Below are 25,392 nucleotides of genomic sequence, written 5' to 3'. Positions count from 1 at the left end.
AGCTGCAACATCTTTAAAAGCCTGGGTTTGGAAATCACCAGCATCATTTCTGCAGATGCCCCTTTTGAGAGGAGGAGTGGCATACACAGAAAGAGTGAGATGGTCATTGTTCATGACCATGTCTGCATATACTTGACCTCAATCATCGAAAAAAATATTATTTTATATGCAAATCCATGAATGAACTACAGTATTACCATAGACGTGAGCCTTAACTGGACACAAGCAATACTCCAAGAAAACTGAATAATAAAGCATTTATTCATCAGAATATTATTAAGGAAAGGACATTAGGGAATTCCCTGGCAATTCAATGGTTAGGAATCCGTGCTTTCACTGTCAAAGGCCTGAGTTCAATCCCTGATTCGGGAATTAGGGTCCTCCAAGCCACTCACTGTGGTCCCTCCTCCCCACCAAAAAGGCAGGTTAATTACAACATAGCATTTTCTATTAGATCTGGCTTTCTTTGGAAGCTGACAGAGAATCTGGGATATCCAATGGATTAAGGATGACTAATAAAGAAAATTCTGAAAAGAACAAGTATATGTATAAGTCCTAGATATTATATCAGTCTACTAGGGCTACTATAACCAAATACCACAAACTGAGTAGCTTAACATCAAAAATTTGTTTTCTCACAGTTCTGGAGGCTGGAAGTCCAGGATCAAAGTGTAAACAGATCTGATTTCTCTGGAAGCCTCTCCCCGTGGCTTGCTGATGGCTGCTTCCTCACTGTCCTCACATGGACAATGAGATCATAGTCCTCTCCTCTGTATCAGGAGCACTCCAGCTATCTCTGCCTCTTCTTACAAGAAGAGCAGCCCACTCTAACAACTTCAACTAACCTTAATTACCTCTTTAAAGGCTCTGTCACCAAACACAGTCATATTGATGGTGAGCGCCTCAATTTGTGAATTTTGGTGGGGAAACAATTCAGTTCATAACAGATATAAAACAGGTACTTTTGCTGTACACTATTTAGAGGCAACCAGTATCTCTTCAAAAAGAGTTTTAAAATCCATCCCTGTTATTGCTAACACAGGCCAGCTGCCGGAGAAGACCAGCAGTTCCTCCTCCATTGTTGTTGTTTTTCAATCAGTCATGTCTGACCCTTTGTGACCCCATGGACTACGGCACGCCAGGCTTCCCTGTCCTTCGCTATCTCCCAAAGCTTGCTCAGACTTGTCTATTGAGTCGGTGATGCCACTCAACCATCTCATCCTCTGTCACCCTTTCTCCTCTTGCCCTCAATCTTTCCCAGCATCAGGGTCTTTTCCAATGAGGCGGTTCTTCGCATCAGGTGGCCAAAGTATTGGAGCTTCAGCTTCAGCTTCAGTCCTTCCAATGAATATTCAGGACTGATTTCCTTTAGGATTGACTGGTTCATTCTCCTTACAGCCCAAGGGACTCTCAAGAGTCTTCTTCAGCACCAGAGTTCAAAAGTATCCATTCCTCAGCGCTCAGCCTCCTTTATGGTCCAACTCTCACATCCAGACATGACTACTAGAAAAACCATAGCTTTGACTATATGGACCTTTGTTGGCAAAGTGATGTCTCTGCTTTTTAATACACTGTCTAGTTTTGTCTTCCTCCATAACTAACAGCTAACTCCAGTGCTGGGTGGTAAAAATGTGAGCCACCTCACATTAACTGAAGGCGAATCATAGACACTGTGGCAGATTTTATTTTCCAAAGATGGTCTCACCATTAAATCCCATCTCACATGCTTTTCTACAATATGGCCTTGACCTTCCTCTCACCAACAGATGAGGTTGATGTTCCCTCCCCAGGGATGGCTTCTTGGGGTGGGCAACCTGCATAGTCACACCAGGCCCCACACTTAGAAGGGCTCAACATTTGGTTTCATGCTCTACTGTTGCTGACTTGAATTTATTAATATGTTTTGAACAAGCGACCCTACACTTTCACTTTGTACTCAGCCCCACAATTATGTATCCTGTCCTATGATACTGCCCTTGAATATTGATGGACTCATGACCAGTGACTACTAAAGTATGGGAGAAGTGACTCTAGGTGATGATTTCCAAGCACAGGCTTTGTTCACTGATTCTCTCTCTCTTAAAAACTTCAGCCACAAGGCAGTGTCCAAGTGCCCTGAGGCCATCATGCTATGAGTCCAAACTAGCCCTTGCAGAGAGACCACACAAAAGAGACTCTGAATCAACTGCAGAGAGTGATGCCTGACCAACCCGTTTCTCCAACCATCATCCAACTGCCACCTGACAAGAGACTCTGAGCCAGAACCACCTAGAAAAGCCCTCCCCAAACACTGACCCCCAGAAACTGGGAGAGATCAATTACTGTTGTTTTAAAAAACTTAAGTTTTGCGGGTGACTCATAATGTAACAGGAGATAACTAGAACAGAGACTGTGGGGCCCTAAATGGGAAACCTTAAAAAAACATGGGTTAGTTTTGCGGTGGGAAACTAAGATGGCGCCTGGTGGAAGAGATAGGGGCGTGGTCTATGTTAAAGTTTTTGATTGGCTCTCTTGATTTCCGTGCACGTGGACAGTGCATGATCACCATAGACTCCTGTTATAATGAAGGCACATGACAATTTGACTTTTCTGTGGACTCTTTCTCAAGAGTCTTTTCCAGCACCAAAATTTGAAAGCATCAATTTTTCAGTGTTCAGCCTTCTTTATGGTCCAACTCTCACGTTCATACATGACTACCAGAAAAACCATAGCTTTGACTATACAGACTTTTGTCAGCAAAGTGATGTCTCTGCTTTTTAAGACACTGTTTAGGTTTGTCATAGCTTTCCTTTCAAGGAGCAAGTGTCTTACCATCCTTTATAATTACCATCGTAATTAATCATAAATCTCTGGCTAAAAGCCAAAACTACATAACGCCAATAAAATGTCATTATTAACCATACAGCTTATCAATCAATTAACACAGAACAAGAGACTTCTTTCATTTGTGCCACAATTGACCTACAAACACAGCTGCTTGCTTTTAACATGGGCAGTCTGGTTTTGAAGCCAGAATCATATACTATGTATATGGCATTTACAGATATATCTCACAGTTTATAAAAGACAGATTCCCAAAAAAGAGTGTGGAAATTGAGTTTTGGAATTAGGCTGTATTTTTAAAATTATTATTTATTTAACTACTCACTGAGTTATTTACAAATTTTAATATTTTAAATTAAAATTAAAATTCATAAATTTTCATATTTTAAAATTAATTTATCAGCAATTACCTACCACCCTAATAATAAATGCTGTATTCATTCTCCATACTAACTGTGGTTTAGGTCAATATTCAATCATAATTTTAAAATTATTTTATCAATACAACCTCTTTTAGTTTAATTATGAAAAGTTATTTAATGATTAAAGCAAGGCAAATTCAGGCTTTTAAATAGCATCTTCTTAAAGCAAGATATATCTCTGCACCTACAAAATTAAAACCTGAACGAACACATTAGAAAGAGGATCCTGTTTTGTAGAAAAATAGAAGAAATTAATCTATCTTAAATGAATAAGAGGATTAAAAATGTCTTTAAGAGCCTTAGACTTTAAACACTCTGAATCAGGCCCCATTATCACCACTGGTTGACAGAAATGTAACGTTACAGGATATCTGCTACCCCTAAGAAACGGGAGATAAGACTTGCCCTGCATAGTACGGGAACTATGAAAGGTCCCTCTAAGCTAATGTAGGACCAACTCTGAACTAATAATAAAAGAAAATAATTTTAGGTAGTAATCAGCTCACAGAAGTGACCTCTACTGGGACCAACACTCTGTAAATGAATTTTAAAGGAATTCAGGGAAACATTTACAAAGACTTATTTTGTCAAAAATCTAGCCTATTCCAAAGGAGCTAACCTGAAGCTGCTGGGCGAGAAACTTCTGGACTGGGATAACATGTAGCAGCAGAAACATAGGTCAGGGACAGAAATGGGTGAGCCAGTGACACGTAAAGAAGTCAGCAGGGATTCATGTTGATGTTTGACAGAAAACAACAAAATTCTGTAAAACAATTATCCATCAATTAAAAAAAAAAAAATAGTCAGAGGGCTACTGGTGACATGCAACAGAAAGGAACCAAGAACAAATTTAGGCAGGACTGAAGTGGCAAAAAGGGACCTGGCCCAGAACCGAGTCAGATGGCAACAAGGACAGCACCAGGCAACTGCCTGACTTTCCAAGATCATAAAAAGTTCTATTGGATAGTGCTGTTCAGAGTATCACGTGCATCAGATAAATCAAGTGAGCATCACATGAATCAGCTGGGGGCGGGGGGGGATTGTGAACGTACAAGTTCTGATTCAGTGGATCTGGAGTGGGGCCTGAGTGTTTGCATTTTCATCAGGATCCCAGCTGATAGAGATATCACTGGTTGAAGGATGACACTTTGAGAACCATTAGATAACACATCAGGATCCCAGCTGACAGCGATGTCACTGGCTGAAGGATGACACTTTGAGAACCATTAGACAACACTGAGAATCACTAGACTTGGCTGATGACATTGGTTGAGTTTTTACGGTTTTCAAAGGACTTGACCTCAGCACAACTAAGATCATGGCATCTGGTTCCATCATTTCATGGCAAATAGATGAAGAAACAATGGAAACAGTGAGAGACTTTATTTTCCTGGGCTCCAAAATCACTGCAGATGGTGACTGCAGCCATGTAATTAAAAGATACTTGCTCCTTGAAAGAAAAGCTATGACAAACCTAGATATCATATTAAAAAGCAGAGACATTACTTTGCCAACAAAGGTCCATCTAGTCAAAGCTATGGGTTTTCCAGTAGTCATGTATGGATGTGAGAGTTGGACTATAAAGAAAGCTGAGCGCCAAAGAACTGATGCTTTTGAACTGTGGTGAGGGAGAAGACTCTTGAGAGTCTCTTGGACTGCAAGGAGATCAAACCAGTCAATCCTAAAGGAAATCAGTCCTGAATATTCATTGGAAGGACTGATGCTGAAGCTGAAGCTCCAATTCTTTGGACACCTTATGTGAAGAGGTGACTCACTGGAAAAGACCCTGATGCTGGGAAAGACTGAAGGCAAGAGGAGAAGGGGACAACAGAGGATGAGATGGTTGGATGGTATCACCAACTCAGTGGACATGAGTTTGAGTAATGTAGTTGGTGATGGACAGGGAGGCCTGGCGTGCTGCAGTCCATGGGGTCGCAAAGTGTCGGACACGACTGAGTGGCTGAACTGAACTGACCTCATAAGCAGATGCATAAAGTATCTACACACTGGTAATCTTTGGCCTGGGAAGGTATATGTTGTTTTCCCAACACCAGTTGTTTTCTTAATTAGCATACAGTTAGCTCAGGGACTGCTAAACATATCATCAAGGTGTTGGTGAGGCTTGTAACTCCTTGAAACTGTGTACAAAAAAATTGTGTGTTTATGCCCATGAGCACTGTTCTCTGAAAACTGAAGTTCCTGGGACCTTGCCTCTGAGGCCAGTTGCCTTATCCCATGGATCAGAGGAAAACAACAGGACTTCTACTACAGGGCTTTCTTGAGATTAAAGGAGAAATGTACATAACTCACCATGCACAGCACCTAACACAGAGTATGTGCTCCTTTGGTGTTAGCTATTAATTTGATCAATTCTTAATGTAGTCCATAATCCCTTCACACCCCTCCCCTCAGTTAACATTATCATGTTTAATCTAACATTAAAATGTGCCTTGTCTGCACCATAGCAGTTATGTTTGGGGAGATGACTCAGGGATAGAATTAAAGTTTTATACAGGAAATATACAGAGATATTTCAAACATGATAGTTAAGAATCATCTCTATATAGCACATTGGCAGGTGAAACTGAAAATAGTTTCAACTACATTTCCATCTGACAATGGGCAAAATAGGTATAATTCTTATGCCCTAGACTGAACGCTAAGCTGCATGAAGCCATTAACTTATTTTTTATAATCTTTTATAATCTTTAGTTTGTATATTTTTAAAATATTTATTTATTTATTTGGCTGTACTGGGTCTTAGCTGTGGCATTTAGATCTTTGTTGCAACTTGTAGGACCTTTAGCTGGGACATGCAACCTCTTAGTTGTAGCATGTGCGATCTAGTTCCCTGACTAGAGCTCGAACCCAGGTCTCCTGTACTGGGAGCACAGAGTCTTAGTCACTGGACTACCAGGGAGCTTATTTAGTTTTGAACCCTCAGCTTCTAGTTCACTACCAGGCATTATCAAAAATAGATGATAGGTGGATGGCTGAAAAAATGAATACATAGAGAGGTGGATGAATAGGTGAATGGACAAATGATTACAGGGACCTCCAAGGATCCAGGTTCTGGAAGATTAGAGCTAGCAGGTATATGTGAACATCTGGTCCAACTTTCTCATTTTCTAGACAAGGAAAACTGAAGCCTAATGATTTGTCCAAGATCACAAATTAATTCATCAGCGGCAGACAGTCTGCATCTCAAACATCACTCTCTGCTCTGAGTCTTAGATACACCTACACATTATACATACACACACACACACACACACACACACACACACACACACATCCCCATTAACATTCATCAAACATTAATACAGCTTTGAAACAAGTCTACAACTCTAAGCTTCATTTTCCTTGAGACTTAAGGACTAGTGAAGTGTTTTATTTAATGACTGCTACAATATTTGAGAAAGAAGCATGATTCCTTTCTTCTCTCAAGATCTCTCTCTGCCAAGAATCACTCTGCACCAGAAGTACCCGGAAAAGCACAATCTGGCGTTTTCTAAATTTGCTTCTGATCAATACCAGCTCACCACTAAGAACATTAATACAAATTCATATCCCATAAAATGCTTTCCTCTTAGTAGAGAAAAATAGCAACATATACTATTGTTTAATTTAAAGGGAACTATAGCATGGCAGAGATATCACTTGCCCACATAACTATTCATTCTTCTTTCTCAATAACAAAACTGTGATTTCTAGTTGATCACATTGCTGCCCAGATAAAAGACTATGTTTCCTCGTCTCTCTTTTGGCTGTGTGGCCATGTGACTAAATTCTGACCAATGAGATAAAAGTAAAAGAGTCATGTGGGATTTCCAGTAAGTTCCCTCTAAGGAAAAGGCTGTACTTAGTGTTTCCTCTGTCCTTTTGAATAGAGTATGTGGTGGCTGGAGCTGCAGCAGCAATACTGGACCATGAGGAGAAGGATTACACCCTAAGAAGAAAGATGAACTGGATGAAGTTTGGATACCTGAGGACTATGGAGTCTCTATTCAAGACTTGTACCACCTATCTCTAGAATTCTCTTATGTGAGAGGAAGACAATTTTCTTACTGTTTAAGCCAATATAATTTTTTCACATGTAAATTAACCTAATTTTAAATATATTCAACCTATTATGGTATTCTTAGCTGTTGTTGCCCCTGTTGGAAATTTTATTTAGAGTTGAAGTCTTCTGTGAAGAAGTAGTTAGTGGCAGTGAAACAGCCCAGCAACCCATGCCTGTTAGAAGTTAACTTATTCATCACTTACTGAGTTAGTAAGCAATTTCCTAATTCTGGAATCTCCACTATTCCTGTAGATCCCCTACCTATTTCCTTCTTGTTTCCTCCTCCTACACTCCAAAACCATGGCAATTCCTCTCCTTTCAGAATTCTCACGACCACTACACTGCACTCTCCCTTCCTCTCTCAGCCCAGAAAGTTACAATGCATTAACAAAACAGATCTGCAAAAATCACAACTGGTCAGTTCCTTTAGCCTTAACAAATCTAGGCTTGAGGTGTCATGTTAATGAAGTTAGCACTCTTCTTTATCTATTCTATATATTTGAAATTCTAGTATATGCATAAGAAGCCAGATACTGACTTATTTTGACCATTCAATGAATTCTACACATCTGCGTGTTTTTACTGAAAGAACAGATGCTTTTCCTTGAAGAAGGAAAGCAAAATTTAGTCAGGCCTCAAGTGGAACAAGAAGATAAAGATTTGATGCTTTTGAACTGTGATGTTGGAGAAGATTCTTAAGTCTCTTGGACTACAAGGAGATCAAACCAGTCAATCCTAAAGGAAATCAGTCCTGAATATTCATTGGAAGGACTGATACTGAAGCTGAAGCTCCAATATTTTGGCCACCTGATACGAAGAACTGACTCATTGGAAAAGACCTTGATGCTGGGAAAGACTGAAGGCAGGAAGAGAAGAGGACAACAGAGGATGAGATGGTTGGATGGCATCACCAACTCAATGGACAGGAGTTTAAACAAACTTCAGGAGATGGTGACGGACAGGGAAACCTCACGTGCTACAGTCCATGGGCTTACAAAGAGTCAGACACGACTGAGTGACTGAACAACAAGTGGAACAAGAAAATGAAGTATCGTTAAGTCTTATAATGCTCCCATAATAACATTCACTTTAGGCAATTTTAAGTTGAATGTGTCAAGTCTTTCATCTGCAAAGCAAGTGTAACATAAGAAGGGTAGATCAGGTTTTGTGAAGCTTGAAGCGTGTTTTATTTGAGGACCCTCTTTAAAAAAAGAATATGAAATTGCAAATACAGAATTAAGTAAAAATCACTTCTCCTTATAATCAAGATACATGTACAGGTCTCAACTCAAGCGAAAAGAGAGGATTAAGTGATAACAAACTATAAATACATGTATAGCTAAAAGCCAGAAAATAAAGGAAAAAATGAAAACGTTTTGTAAAAACTTACAAGAAAAAAATTCAAGCAGTATCAGTTTTGAACCTCCTGCTAAATTTATGTAGCAATTACAATAAGGGGAGAAAAAAACTTTATACATAGAAATATCAGTGCCAACCATCACGTATGGAAATTACCCCTAAAATACCCAAAGAAATCTGCTAGATATTCAGATATAGATTGCATCTAAAGCTTCATCTTAGGGAAAATGTTAACATAACAATGTAGAAATAATCATTCATTGGTTCTCACTGGATATTATTTAAAAGCCCATAACATTTGCCTTAGATGTGCCATCCCTCAAAACACAGCTTTCTATCTTATATCTATTGGTAACAAAAAAATAATAGCCAACTTTAATTAAGCACTTACTATGTGCCCACCCAAGCAGCATGCTAAGCACTTCTCATGCAATGCTCCCAACTCATCCCCAACACAAATGAAATAAGCATTTGATTATCTTCACGTTACATATGGGAAAACTGAGATGTAGGTAGGTGACACAATTTGTAAGGAGTAAAGCCAAAACCAAATCCAAGCAGTTTCCATAGAAATTTGAGTTCCAAGACTCAGAGAAGTTAAACCCAAGGCACACAGCTAGTAAGTGGTAGAATCAGGAATCTAACTGGGTCTCTCATCAAAAACAGGCATTCTTAACACCATATTCTTATACCCTCACAATATTAAGGAAACCAAGCACTAAATATGATACTGTGGAGAGAGATTTACACTTCCCTTTGCAAGAATGACCTGGAGTAACAGGTATATTTGGCCTTGGAGTACAAAATGAAGCAAGGCAACAGCTAACAGAGTTTTGCCAAGAGAACACACTGGTCATAGCAAGCACCCTCTTCCAACCACACAAGAGACAACTCTACACATGGACATCACCAGATGATCAATACCAAAATCAGATTAACTATATTCTTTGCAGCCAAAGACGGAGAAACTCTATACAGTCAGCAAAAACAAGACCAGGAGCTGACTGTGGCTCAGATTGTGAACTCCTTATTGTCAAATTCAGGCTTAAATTGAACCAAGTAGGGGAAATTACTAGACCATTCAGGTATGACCTAAATCAAATCCCTTATGATTATACAGTAGAAGTGACAAACAGATTCAAGGGATTAGATCTGATAGACAGAATAACTATGGATGAAGGTTCATGACATTGTACATGAGGCAGTGATCAAGACCATCTCCAAGAAAAAGAAATGCAAAAAGACAAAATGGTTGTCTGAGGAGGCCTTACAAATAGGTGAGAAAAGAAGAGAAGCTAAAGGAAAAGGAGAAAAGGAAAGATATCCATATGAATGCAGAGTTCCAAAGAACAGCCAGAAGAGATAAGAAAGCCTTCCTCAGGGATCAATGCAAAGAAATAGAGGAAAACAACAGAATGGGAAAACTAGAGATCTCTTCAAGAAGATTAGAGATACCAGGGGACATTTCATGCAAAGATGGGCATAATAAAGGGCAGAAATGGTATGGACCTAACAGAAGCAGGAGATATTAAGAAGAGGTGACAAGAATAACAGAAGATTTATACAAAAAAGATCTTAATGACCCAGATAATCACGACATTGTGATTATTCCCCTAGAAGAAGACATCCTGGACTGTGAAGTCGACTGGGCCTTAGGAAGCATCACTGTGAACAAAGCTAGTGGAGGTGATGCAATTCCAGCCGAGCTATTTCAAATCCTAAGAGATGATGCTGTGGAAGTGCTGCACTCAATATGCCAGCAAATTTGGAAAACTCAGCAGTGGCCACAGGACTGGAAAAGGTCAGTTTTCATCCCAATCCCAAAGAATGTTCAAACCACTGCACAACTGCATTCCTCTCACATGCTAGCAAAGTAATGCTCAAAATTCTCCAAGCCAGGCTTCAACAGTACCTGAACAGAGAACTTCCAGATGTTCAAGCTGGATTTAGAAAAGGTAGAGGAACCAGAGATCAAATTGCCAACATTCACCGGATCATAGAAAAAGCAAGAAAATTCCAGAAAAATATCTACTTCAACTTCATTGACTATGCCAAAACCCTTGACTATGTCGCTCACAACAAACTGGAAAATCGTTAAAGGGATGGGAATACCAGACCACCTTACCTGCCTCCTGAGAAATCTGTATTCAGGTCAGGAAGCAACAGTTAGAACCAGACATGGAACAACAGATTGGTTCTAAATAGGGAAAGCAGTACGTCAAGGCTCTATATTGTCACTCTGTTTGTTTAGCTTATCTGCAGAGTACATCATGCAAAATGCCGGACCAGATGAAGCACAAGCTGGAATCAAGATTGCTGGGAGAAACATCAATAAATCCAGATATCCAGATGACAGCACCCTTATGGCAGAAAGCAAAGAAGAACTAAAGAGCCTCTTGATGGAAGTGAAAGAGGAGAATGAAAAAGTTGGCTTAAAACTCAACATTCAGAAAACTAAGATCATGGCATCTGGTCCCATCACTTCATGGAAAATAGATGGGGAAGCAATGGAAACAGTGTCAGACTTTATTTTTGGGGGCTCCAAAATCACTGCAGATGGTGACTGCAGCCATGAAATTAAAAGATGCTTGCTCCTTGGAAGGAAAATTATGACCAACCTAGACAGCATATTAAAAAGTGGAGACATTACTCTACTGACAAACATCCGTCTAGTCAAAGCTATGGTTTTTCCAGTAGTCATGTATGGATGTGAGAGTTGGCCCATAAAGAAAGCTGAGCTTTTGAAAGAATTGATGCTTTTGAACTATGGTGTTGGAGAAGACTCTTGAGAGTCCCTTAGACTGCAAGGAGATCTAACCAGTCAATCCTAAAGGAAATCAGTCCTGAATATTCATTGGAAGGACTGATGCTGAAGCTGAAGCTCCAATCCTTTCGACACCTGAATGGAAGAACTGACACATTGGAAAAGACCCTGATGCTGAGAAAGAATGAAGGCAGGAGGAGAAGGGGATGACAGAGGATGAGATGGCTGGATGGCATCACAGACTTGATGGACTTGAGTTTGAGCAAGATCTGGGAGTTGGTGAAGGACAAGGAAGCCTGGTATGCTGCAGTCCATGGGGTTGCAAAGAGTCAGACACGACTGAGCAACTGAACTGAACTGAACTTGCAAAAATGACAGATAGGAGGAAACCACATATGGAGTGCTTATTAATCTAATACATCTTTGTTGAGCTCCCAGCAAGTGTATGGTCCCCCTGCTGCCATTCTTGGGAGTGAAGAGAAAGTGTTAGTTGCTCAGTCATGTCTGACTCTTTGCAACCCCATGGACTGTAGCCCATCAGGCTCCTCTGTCCATGGAATTCTCCAGGGAAGAATACTGGAGGGGTAGCTATTTCCTTCTCCGGGGGATCTTCCCAACCCAGGGATCGAACTCAGGTCTCCTACAGTGTAGGTGATTCTTTACCATCTGAGCCATCAAAGACAGCAATTAGGCCTGCCTTTAGCCAAAGCACCCACATTTTAGCAGTTGCAGCTTATTTTATCATTAGAACTAGTGCCTTCTCCCCTTTGTTCCATGTATTTTTCTAGAATAATAACAGTGTAATTATATTCATTTAATAACTTTTACAAGACCAAAAGGCATAACTTAGGGCTAAGGCATTTTCTTTGCCACTTCATGTTTTATAAGGTTCTATACAAATTAATATAAATACATAATAAGAAGAAAACCACCATTTGCATTTGTGGAGGCTGAAACAACAGCCACTAGACTGCTGCTCCTGCTGAAGAGGGATTTCCTCCCACTAATTCTTCCCCTCCACACCAAAGAAGGGTTGTTAATTCCCTTTAATTCTTTGTTTCAGGTTCAGGTCTGGTCAAAAGGGCCAGGTCTACAGCCAATACCATGTCACATGTTAAGTTGTCCAAAAAAATTATTTGAACCTTAATATGCCAAGAAACAAATATATGATATTCCATCTACCTCAAGCCTCTCCATTATCTAGAGGACAATAATTTGGGATGCTGTTTGTTTGTGTTTATAAAAATAAGACATGCAATTCTGAGGTGGAATTAACTATATACTTTTTGGTTATATTTCTGAGAAAAGAATTGAGATCAAACAGTACATATAATTCTGAAATCTGTTTTTAATGGGGAGTTTTTGTTTTTGTTTTGCTTTAAAAGACCATCTGCTTAATCCTCATGTATGGAGCCCCTTTTTTTTTTTCAGGCAAAGATCATTTCAACAGTTTGACTGGAACATTCTAGCGACATCTGCAAATAGCCCAAACTTTTCTTAGGCATAATTCAGTGGGCTGTCTTGAGACTTTTTGCACCATAGAAGTGAAGATGCACCCATTCAGTTTACCCTCCACAGAGTTATGTGATGAGAGCTGACCTTACTGAAAAAAAAAAAAAAGAATTGTCATTATCTTTTCATGCTAATATGAGTTTAGTAAGAAATCTGTATTTTTTCATGTTTTACAATGTCTACTGATTACATCAGGCAATCTCTGAATTACACAAGCAAGAAAGATTGCAAATTCAAAAGAAAGGAAGGGACACGGCACATATAGAGGAGTGGATGAGTCATTTAAACTTTTATCAAGATAAAAGTGTGTAAGAGCCTCATTTATTTGACAAGGAGGAGGCAAAAGAAGAGGATGTAAAGGAGAAGGAGGGGAGAGAGGAGACTCAGCTTAATCCTCCAACTGCCATGTGCCTTGCAGAGGACTTCTACTTGAGATTTCTCCTTTCTAACAGCCCTAAAATCTCTTTTTATTTCTCAGTCACACAACAAGAAAAACAGTAGAATGGCTGTCCAGTAGTCAAAGTGAAAAGATGCCTTTAGTACTTTGTTTGCTATCAATAGACATGTGGGACATTTGATAGATGATCATCTTTGAAAATCAGCCAAATCTATACACTTCCAACCGAATCAAAAAGATCGATACATATAATAGATTTTTTTTAATCCTGTGTGTTGACCCAGCACAGACAGAGTGGAAGGAATCATGAAAGTTTTATGGGCTGTCAGTGAGGGACTTCATCATCTTGCCTGATTTCAGTGGTGGCTGTTTTTATACTTTTCAAAAACGAAGTTCCTAGGATTCTCTATCCTCTTATTCATCTTTTTTTCAGCCATGAGGCAATGCAGTTTTATCAGAGCTGGAGGAGCTTTCCAGATGGCATTTTTTCAATAGAAACAAAAGAAAGGGTGCCATTTACCTAACGTGTGTACACCACTTGTAGAGCTTGGCGGCTGGTCTCTTGTTAACCTGTAACCATGAACAACTTCCCTAAAATGGATGCTCTATATTTCAGAAAGTGGGTGGTTTCAGGCAGATATATTTCAGGCATCAAGGACAGATCTGAATCATGTTAACAGAATGACAGCCTACTGGCTACTTCTCTGAATAATGTAGTAATAACATGTAAACTTGCTGGAAAACCGAAACCCTTACAAAAACATTTTACTTAGCAAGTTCAAATTCCTTCAGTTACTAGTGATCCTCATACCAGTGTTTTCCACACATGCTTAAATGGAGACAAAGGTAGTCTAATTGTCTTGTTTCTTATAAGGGGAGGAAGAGCAGTACCATCTTGGTTCTTTTGAAGTGCATCACCAAATTCAGTTGAGTTCCTTAGTGACTGGCTGTTTAATAAATTCATGCTGAAAACAGCTTCTTAAAGTCTTTAGTTAAGAGCATATATCCTTAATTTGTTGTTTTAAAAAACTGAGAATGATAAACTATTAATACATCAATTGTGAGCTTCTTGATCTATATGCTAGAAGTTGTCACCCAGATACTTTTGAAATTGAAAAAAAAAAATTACAGGGAAGGATCAAGAAAAGAGAGACCATAGTTTATTGTAAAAAAAAAATCTATATAGTTTCTATGTTTTTTGAAGTCAGTTCCTAGTTATCTATGGGGTAATTTTAAAACTCACATTCAAAAGCAGTTATAAGTCCATACTTCATAGCTAAATATCAAATATTTATTTTGAGTTATCTATAATCTAGATTAGTCAGATCCCTGGAGGAAAATAATAAATTGTTGATAATGCAAAACCAACTTTCATTATTTCTGGGTAATGTGACTTATTTCTCTTTTCTTCACAGACAAAAACCTAGTTCAAATTTGTTTATAGCAAGCCCCAGAGCAGCTTTAAAATGTTTTAGTAATGAATATTTCTTTTAAAATGAATTATTAAATAGAGTTTCAAAATGTTTTGTGCTGTAGCTTTATTTTAGTGCAGTGGGATTTGACTTTTTTTTAATTTTTGTTTTATTAGAATGGTTGTTTAAAATGCAGCTGGGACAGAAATGTATAAAACAAAAAGTAAAAGTTCCTTATTCCTGCCCACAGTTAAGTTTTGGTAGAGACTGATAGATGCGATAGCTATTGCTAAAATGCCAAGGCTGACTGATGTCACCTTCACCAACACTGACTCTTAATCTTTTTAATACTTGCTTGCCTAATATTTCCAATTAATTATGGTTGCTCTCAAGAGATCACAGCCTTGAACTGTCCACCTTCCACAATGTTTCCAGAATTATCTGCCTAACTTAAAACCTAATTATTTAAGTACCCTGTTTCAGGGCGTCTGCTGGCTCCCTATACCTATAAAATGAAATCCATCCTTCTTTATAGGGCTCACTGCAGCGAGGGATTGGGGGCAGGAGGAGAAGGGGACGACAGAGGATGAGATGGCTGGATGGCATCACTGACTCGATGGACGTGAGTCTGAGTGAACTCCAGGAGTTGGTGATGGACAGGGTGGCCTGGCGTGCTGCAATTCATGGGGTCGCAAAGAGTCGGACACGACTGAGCGACTGAACTGAACTGAACTGAGGTCCCTCACAGCCTGGACCTAACTTCTTTTTTATGCCTCACATCTTCCTTCTCTCTGCAGATCACCTTTTGTGCCAGCCCTGCTGATTTTATTTACCTTTTTGCAATTCACAATTCTCTTTCTCAAGTCTCCAGCCTTGTAAATATTATTTCCCCTCCCTCCTACCTCTGACAACTCCCCATTCAACTTCCAAGAGCCAGCTAAAGTATCATCTCTTCTGTGATCTCCCTGCATGTGTGTGTGCTAAGTTGCTTCAGTCGTGTCTGGCTCTTTGTGACCCTGTGGGCTATAGTCTGCCAGGTTTCTCTATTCATGGGATTCTCCAGGCAAGAATACTGGAGTGGGCTGCCATGCCCTCCTTCAAGGGATCTTCCTGACCCAGGAATCAAACCTGAGTCTCTTGTGGCTCCTGCATTGCAGGCAGATTCTTTACTGCTGAGCCACCAGGGAAACCCTGTATTCCACGTACCTGGAGCTGAACCCCCAACAAAAAGGAGCTATGCTTCTCTCGCGTTAGCACTTAGCACATTTCTAGACAATTTTTGCACAAATGTTCATCTTCCCCTAGAGACAATGAAGGGCAAGGACCCTCATCATTGCTGCCCTTCATTGGTTCATTTCCCGATTTACAGGAAAGCCTCAAAAAGGGTTTAGTGAATACCTAAAAAGTGTTCAATAGTATCCAACAAAAGAAAAATACAACAACAAAAATCCAGGCTTTCTTTGTCTGTGGCATGGAATACGAAATATTTCAGAGTGCTTACTTAGCACATAACAAGCATTAACAACATATGGCTGCCTTGCACAAGGAAAGCATGCTAAGAAATTTCTGGTGGGCACGTCTACAGCCTCAATCGAAATGACAAAGGAGATCTATACCTAAGTATTTCTCCTTCCTGCCCTCCTCCTGCTTTCCTCTTTCACCTCCTATAACTTCACACCCGCAGCATTCACTCTCAAATGCCCTCAGGCTGGACAAAGCGCTTTACTACAGAACATTCACCAAACCAGAAACAAAAATTTCCTATTTTTTGATCTGGGCCAACTTCCACTCCCTCAGTCAAGAATTATGAGACACCTACTTGAGAAACAAATAAGATTATGATTTAAGAAGTTGATGTTTGGACAAGAATAGGCTCAGTCTTACAGAGAGAGATGCCTTTTTAAAAGATTAGCTAATTGACTCAAGTGAATCTAACTAGCAGAATGTACTAAGGAGATATTTTTTATTGGAAGGCATTCCTGAAGTCCCTTGGACTTTCTGGGTCACTAGACCCCACCAGCCCCACCAGATGGAAGAGATGGTGTCAGCAACCAGACCTCCCATTCCTAAAATGTTGCCCACACCAGGCTCCTATGCAGGGATTTCGCAGTGTACCTTCCCTAGAGGGTCAGTGCTCAGAAGATCACAATCACTCAGTATACACACTTTTGGTATGGTGAAAAGCAGTCATTAAAAAACAACTGAATCAGGGCAAGAGGGCAAGGAGGAAAAGGGTTGGAAGAAGAGTGACAGATGAGAAAGGATGTCAACATTGGGAGACTCACATAGAAGATAAAATGCCCAAATAGAAGGCACTGGGCACTCACACAAAAAACCTACTGAAAAAATCAGAAATGCACCCATCTCAACATTACAATGTTTTTTTTTCCTAAAAAAAGCTGAGTGCCCTATAACATGTTAGCTTAAAAAAGCCATAAAAGATTGTGTGAATCAGAAAACCCCAGAGCACTTTTCTCCCTGAAATTATGAAAGCCTACCGAATGGCTGGAAATTACTCTGCTCTACCCTCACTTCTCATGGTACGACTTTCCATCCCCCAAGTTGATCTGATTTCCAGGGTGACCATTCCTCTTATAGCCACACATGCTGAGATCAAAGGATAGATAGGCTGTTATACACAAGCCTAATGTTACAGAGAGAAGAGTTGGAACAGGCTCAAACTTCATTACATATAAAAAAAATTTCAAGGCATAAAAGCCATTTTCAGAGGAAGCCAAAACCCAAAATAGTAGCAACTTTAAACTTCATTTCATGAGCATGAGGGATGTTATACCCCTCCATGTGGTTGCCTAGGGAACAGGATTCATTTATTCTTTGCTATTCAATAATTTCTTAGAACTGCTACCCTATATTATACCTATGATTTTTAAATCCACTCTAAATGGAAAATTCCCTCAAAAAGTCGATTTTAAGTTACAGTTCAGGAATCTTTGTCAGGAAATGTTATAGAAAACTAAAGTTCCTATAATATATCTTGCTGTTTCAATACAGTAACATTCTTCTACTTGGATAGGAGATTTTCTTATCCATAATATCTTACTCTTCATTTTGATTACTGAATGTGGAGTCTTCTTATAAATAAGTGAATTTGCCTTAATTAAATACACTTATCTGAGCATGTCAAATGACATAAACTGGAATAATCTAGTCTGAACTAAACCATTCAAAATTATTCTGATATTCCCCTAAGCATTAATAAAAGGATATCCTTAATAATAATGTGTGAGAAGCAAAAAAAAATGATATTTGGTTTTCTATACATGATAAATGGTTCTTCAACTTTTGTCTGTCATAGACCCAGCCATGAGAGAGAAAAGTTTGGGTAAACTGCCATGCCAGCTTACTGAAAGTGCTATCCATGACATGAATACATGTTTGTTTTATGCAAAAATCACACTGCTGGCCAAATCCCTGCCCCTCTACTGCCTATAACTCTATGAGCCCTAAGTAATTATTTCACCGAGTGTGCTGGGTCCTTCATTTCTGGTTCCCTGTCTGTTAAATGAACAAAGGACATTCTGAGAGTAGAACCTCCGGTGGGTAGAATATTCCTTCTGTTTGTGTCCCTTGCTCATACTTCTGGCCTCTCCACATATCAATTTTTACAGGAAAGCTAGATGAGGTTAAACTTTATCTCCTTACTCTCCTCTTTGAAACAGCTTGTATTAAACCCTGTATCATGGCTTTCCTGGTGGCTCAGACAGTGAAGAATCCACAGGCAATGCACGAGGCCAGGATTCGATCCCTGGGTTGGGAAGATCCCCTGGAGAAGGGAATGACTACCCACTCCAGTACTCTTGCCTGGAGAATCCCATGGATAGAGGAACTTGGTGGGCTACAGTCCATGGGGTTGCAGAGAGCTGGACACAATTTAGTGACTAATACTTTCACTTTCACTATAAAACCTAGATTAGGTAAGAAACTGAGAACAATGGCTAAAGAAGGGGGTGACTGTGATTCAGCAACTTCAATTTTCTGTGAAATTTTACGATCCTTATTGTCCTGTACCTAAAGCCAGAGAATCTGTACCTCAAACACAGACCCTCTAGTACAACTGTATCTGAAATGATAGCCATTAGCTGAATAGCAAAGTCTCAATTAACCAGAATCTAACCACAGGAAAAACATTCCTCCTTGTCAGAAAGTACTGTCTTGGGCACAATGGGGTTTAAAAATATGCCAAAATAATTTTTTCTGCGGATCAATTTTAAAGGATTTGATTGATAAGAGAATAAATTCATATAAGAAATCTTGCTTTTAAAAAATAAAAACAATTTCCACGGAGGGTCCTAAGATAAGTGCATACCCAGTCCTATCTTTTAAAACTATTGAATAATTTCAGTGCCACAAGAGTGAAGTTCAGAATGATTTTACAGAATTGTAAAATACCTCACTATGCTCCCTCAATTTTTCATTATTAATTCGATGGCTTATTAATGACTGTCCCAGGCTCCCGTGGAACACTGAATGGGGATGTTTGAACACTTAAGTGCTACAGTGGATCAAAAAAGTTAATCAACACAATTTTATCAATTTTAAACTTTAAATTAGTAATGTGCATTTGTTGTTTTATTTGAGAATTTCAATTCTGCTACAGAAAATGAGAAATCAAATGGCTTAGGTGAATTTGTAATATGTGCTAAGTATAGATAAGTAACTTACGAGACATTGTGTGTGTAATCACTCAGTAGTGTCCAACTCTGTGACTCTAGGGACTGTAGCCCAACAGGTTCCACTGTCCGTGGAATTTTTCAGGCAAGAATACTGGCATGGGTTGCCATTTCCTTCTCCAGGGGATCTTCCTGACCCAGGGATCATTTTAGGCATAAATAAAATATACAGATGTGTTGAACATAGGAAGGGATAGAAATGCTGAGTAAACACTAAAATTGTCACTAACATTAAACATACATGAGGTATTGAAACTGTCACTAAACATATACATGATGAAAACTCATCACTCAATATTCATGAAGTCGTAAATTGGTCACCCATTGGTTATACCCATTCTAGCTCCACAGATATTCTGCCAGATAAAATCATAATTGCTCATAGACTGGCAAATCAAACCCAACAATATATAGAAAGAATTATAAGGACTTCCCTGGTGGTCCAGTGAATAAGACTATATACCAGCAATGAACAGTGGAATTTGAAATTTAAAACACAATACCACTTATATTAGCATCTCCCAAAATGAAATACTTAAATACAAATCCAACAAAATACGTATAAGATCTAAATGAGGAAAGCCACAAAACTGATGAACAAAATCCAGTAAGAACTAAATAAATGGAGAGATATTCCATGTTCTTGGCTTGGAAGACTCAACAGTTTCAAGATGTCAGTTCTTCTCTATTTGATCTATAGATTCAGTGTAATCCTAACCAAAATCCCAGCAATTTATTTTGTCAATAAATTGATCCTCAAGTTTAAATGGAGAAGAAAAAAAATCCAGAATCACCAATGCAATATTGACTGAGAAGAACAAAGTTGGATGATGAACACTAACTGACTTTAAGACTTACTATAAAGCTATGGTGGGGGCTTCCCAGGTGACCCTAGTGGTAAAGAACCCACCTGCCAATTCAGGGAGACATTAGAGACATGAGTTTGATCCCTGGGTCAGGAAGATCCCCTAGAGGAGAGTATGGCAAACCACTCCAGTATTCTTGCCTAGAGAATCCCATGAACAGAAGAGCCTGGTGGGCTTCAGTCCATATGTTTGCACAGAATTGGACATGACTGCAGTGACTTAGGAGAAGGCAATGGCACCCCACTCCAGTACTCTTGCCTGGAAAATCCCATGGATGGAGGAGCCTGGTAGGCTGCAGTCCATGGGGTCACTAAGAGTCGGGCACGGCTGAGCGACTTCACCTTCACTTTTCACTTTCATGCACTGGAGAAGGAAATGGCAACCCACTCCAGTGTTCTTGCCTGGAGAATCCCAGGAACAGAGGAGCCTAGTGGGCTGCCATCTATGGGGTCGCACAGAGTCGGACACGACTGAATCGACTTAGCAATAGCAGCAGCAGCAGTGACTTAGCACAGCACAGCACATAAAACTATGATAATCAAGGCAGTGTGGTATTGACAAAAGTATAGGCAAATAGATAAATGGAACAGAATAATGAGTCTAGAAATAGACCCCATAAATGCAGTCAACTGATCTTTAACAAAGGGGCAAAGGACAGAATTGGTGAAAAACAGTTTTTCCACAAATGGTATGAGAACAATTTGACATCTCCTGCAAAAAAAAAAAAAAAAAACAAAAAACTGAATCTAGACCTTACCCCCTTTACAAAAATAAATTCAAAATGGATAACAGACCTAAATGTAAAATACAAAACTATGAAACTCCTAGGAGGTAACATACAAGAACATCTAGATAATCTTGAATGTAAGAATGACTTCTTAGATAAAACATCGGAGGCATGATTCATGAAAGAAATAATTGATAAGCTGAACTTCTTTAAAACTAAAAACTTCTGTTCTGTGAAAGAAAATGTCAAGAGAAGAGATATAAGTGACAGACTGGGAAAAATATCTGCAAAGGATACATCCAAAAATAAAGAACTCTTTTGAATTCAACAATAAGAAAACAACCAACCACATTAAAAATGAGACAAAGACCATAATACATACCTCACTAAAGAAGGTTCACATATGGCAAATGAGCATCTGAAAAGATATTCCCCATCATACGTCACTCATCAGGGAAATGAAAATTAAAACAACAATCAAATACCACTATGCACCTATTAGAATGACCAAAATTTGTAACACTGATACCATTAAATGATGTCGAGGGTGTGGAGCAACAGGAATTCTCATTCATTGCTAGTAGGAATATATAATGGTATAGTATAGCCTCTTTATTCTGGCCTGGAGAATTCCATGGACTATAGTCCATGGGGTCGAAAAGAGTCGGACAGGACTGAATGACTTTCATTTTCACAGCCCCTTTAGAAGACAGTTTTGCAATTTCATACAATATTAAACATATTCTTTTTATAAGATCCAAAAGAGTTGAAAACTTGTCTCCACACAAAAACCAGCAGATGGATACTTACAGCAGCTGCACTTATAACTGCCAAAATTTGGAAGCAATCAAGATATCCTTCAATAGGTGAATAGATAAACTGTGATACATGCAGATGATGGGATATTACTCAACACCAAAAAAATGAGTTATCAAGGCATGAAAAGACATGAAGGAAACTTAAGCGCATATTACCAAGTGAAAGAAGTCAATCTGAAAAGACTACATACTGTATGATTCCAACTGTATGACACTTGGAAAAGGCAACACTATGGAGACAATAAAAAAAATCAGTGATTGCCAGAAGTTAGGGGTGAGAGGGCAATGGGAGAGATGAATAGATGGAAACAGAGGCTTTTTAGGGTAGTGGAAATACTAGGTATGATACCATAATAATGATACATGTCATTACGTGTTTGCCCAACACCAAGACTGAATTGCAAACTATGGACCACTCTGGTGGGGGATGTGGATAATGCGGGAGGTTATGCATGTATGGAGGCAGGGAGCATACTGGAAATCTCTGTACTCTATGCTCAATTTTATTATGAACCTAAAACTGCCCTTAAAAAATGTCAATATTGAAAGAGCAGATTACAAAATAGCATACACAGTGTAATTCCTTTTTTTTTCTCGTGCATTTTTATATGCTTAATTGGAGGATAATTGCTTTATAGTATTGCTAGTTTCTGCCATTCAACAAAGTGAATCAGCCATGAGTATAGATATATTTCCTCCTCCCTCCCACCCTACACCCCTCCCACCCCTCTGGGTCATCACAGAGCACCAGGTTGAGTTGAGTTGCCTGTATTATACAGCAACTTCCCACTAGCTATTTCACACATGGCAAAGTACATACTTCAATGTTACTCTCTCAATTTGCCCCACCCTCTCCTTCCCCTGCTGTGTCCAGATGTTCACTGATAGATGAATGGATAAAGAAGTTGTGGTGTATATACAATGGAATGTTACTCAGCCATAAAAAGGAATGACTCTGGGTCACCTGAACTGAGGTGGACAAACCTAGATCCTGTTATACAAAGTAAATCAGAAAGAGAAAATAAAATATCATATATTAACACATATATCGGAGAAGGCAATGGCACCCGCACTCCAGTACTCTTGCCTGGAAAATCCCATGGATGGAGGAGCCTGGTGGGCTGCAGTCCATGGGGTCGCTAAGAGTCGGGCACGACTGAGCGACTTCACCCTCACTTTTCACTTTCATGCACTGGAGAAGGAAATGGCAACCCACTGCAGTGTTCTTGCCTGGAAAATCCCAGGGACGGCGGAGCCTGGTGGGACACGACTTCAGAGTCGGACACGACTGAAGCGACTTAGCAGCAACATGTATATATGGAATCTAGAAAAATGGTACTGATGAATCTATTTTCAAGGCAGGAATAGAGATGCAGAAATAGAGTATGATGCCAGGTTAATTTTATTAAAATACATATACAATAGGGGGAATAATATGAAAAAATGACTATATGTATATATCTTAGAGGTAAAATGAAAGGTGATTTTAATTTTCTTTTTTTTACTTTCTGTACTCTCTGTAATCTAGATTTTCTACAATGAACATATGTCATCTCCATAATTAAAAAAACACTAAAACAAATGGTTTTTAGAAAAGCTTTTGAAATGAGACAGCATTTGAAACAGGTCTTGAAAGATGAGTGAAAATTTGATTTGTTCAGATACAGAGAAAATATTAGTGATAAAAGGAATTGTGACTGAAGCTACATGGGATGAGGAAGTTTTGGTAACTTGGAAATGAAACTGACTAGTTATATTTGAGCATAGAGTATCCATAGAAAAGTGGTGGAAAATGAAGAAGTTGAAAACTGAATTGAGACCTTGCACAGCAGATGACATGTTTATATTTAATACAGTATTAAGTATTCCCCTGTGTTCCTAGCACAGCAGAACAATAAAGACAGTGGTAGGAAATAGAACCTCTTTTATTTAGTTAGAAAATTCAGTTATTAAGAATATTCCTTAGAACTTAGTTCACTCAACAAGATGTTATACTTGATATGTCTCCAAAAAGGAGTCAAAATTACCTAACAGAGGGTTTGAGAGAGAGAAATATCAATCTAGAGGAATCTAAATGTCAAAAGACAAATACAGTCACAAGTATTAAAGAGTTATTGTTATATAAAATACGTTGGAAGACATTAATACTCACCACCCAAATTTCACAACAGTATACTCAATAAGTTTGTGGGGCTTATACCCAAGAGTTGGACAAGGGGGAAAATGACTGAATTACAAGATTTCTACCAATGGCCATGAAGCAGGTGAACTATTTGAAATGCACACCAATTATATTTATTGCTATCACCATAGAAAGATCAATCCCAAGGACACTGAAGGGGTGTCTGGACCCCTTCACTGCTGCTGTTCTAAACACTTCCAAAATCCAATCCAGAATACTGACTCTCTAACAGTGTCTGGAGTAAATGGTTGGCTTATTGGAAATACCTTCTATATCACTAGGAAAGCAGAAGAGCAATTAGTTCAGGTCAGTCACTCAGTTGTGTCCAACTCTTTGCGACCCCATAGACTATACAGCACGCCAGGATTCCCTGTCCATCACCAACTCCAGGAGCTTGCTCAAAACAAGTCCATTAAGTTGGTGATGCCATCCAACCATCTCATCCTCTGTCGTCCCCTTCTCCTGTCTTCAATCTTCTCCAGCATCAGGGTCTTTTCCAGTGAGTCAGTTCTTTGCATCAGGTGGCCAAAGTATTGGAGTTTCAATTTCAGTATCAGTCCTTCCAATGAATATTCAGGATTGATTTCCTTTAGGACTGACTGGTTTGATCTCCTTGCAGACCACTTCAGTTGAGTTCCGTTCAGTCACTCAGTCGTGTCCAACTCTTTGTGACCTCGACTTCCAGAGTTTGCTCAAACTCATGTCCATTCAGTCAGTGATGCCACCCAACAATCTCATCCTCTGTCATCCCCTTCACTTCCTGCCTTCAATCTTTCCCAGCATCAGGGTCTTTTCCAGTGAATGAGTCACCTCTTCGCATCAGGTGGCCAAAGTATTGGAGTTTCAGCTTTGGCATCAGTCCTTCTAATGAATATTCAGAACTGATTTCTTTAGGATTGACTGGTTTGGTCTCCTTGTAGTCCAAGGGACTCTCAAGAGTTTTCTCCAAAACCACATTCAAAAGCATCCATTCTTCAGCACTCAGCTTTCTTCATAGTCCAACTCTCACATCCATACATGACTACTGGAAAAACCATAGCCTTGACTAGACAGACTTTGTCGGCAAAGTAATGTCTCTGCTTTTTAATATGCTATCTAGGTTGGTCATAGCTTTTCTTCCAAGAAGCAAGCATCTTTTAATTTCATGGCTGCAGTCACCATCTGCAGTGATTTTGGAGCCCAAGAAAATAAAATCTCTCACTGTTTCCATTGTTTCCCCATCTATTTGCCATGAAGTGATGGAACGGGATGTCATGATCTTAGCTTTTTCAATATTGAGTTTTAAACCAACTTTTTCAATCTCCTCTTTCCCTTTCATCAAGAGGTTCTTTAGTTCTTCTTCTCTTTCTGAAAATA

General features: G+C 39.2%; 1 protein-coding gene across 2 annotated transcripts in view; it reads right to left on the bottom strand.

The window, feature by feature from the left end:
- Positions 1-25,392, bottom strand: part of METTL24 (methyltransferase like 24) — a 123,524-nt gene that overhangs the window by 10,093 nt on the left and 88,039 nt on the right. The gene's annotated exons all lie outside the window — the stretch shown is intronic.

Source organism: Ovis canadensis, chromosome 8, assembly GCF_042477335.2.
Source record: "Ovis canadensis isolate MfBH-ARS-UI-01 breed Bighorn chromosome 8, ARS-UI_OviCan_v2, whole genome shotgun sequence".
Lineage (NCBI taxonomy): Eukaryota > Metazoa > Chordata > Mammalia > Artiodactyla > Bovidae > Ovis > Ovis canadensis.
Note: the sequence above shows the minus strand (reverse complement) of the source record. Positions and strands in the feature narration are given on the sequence as shown.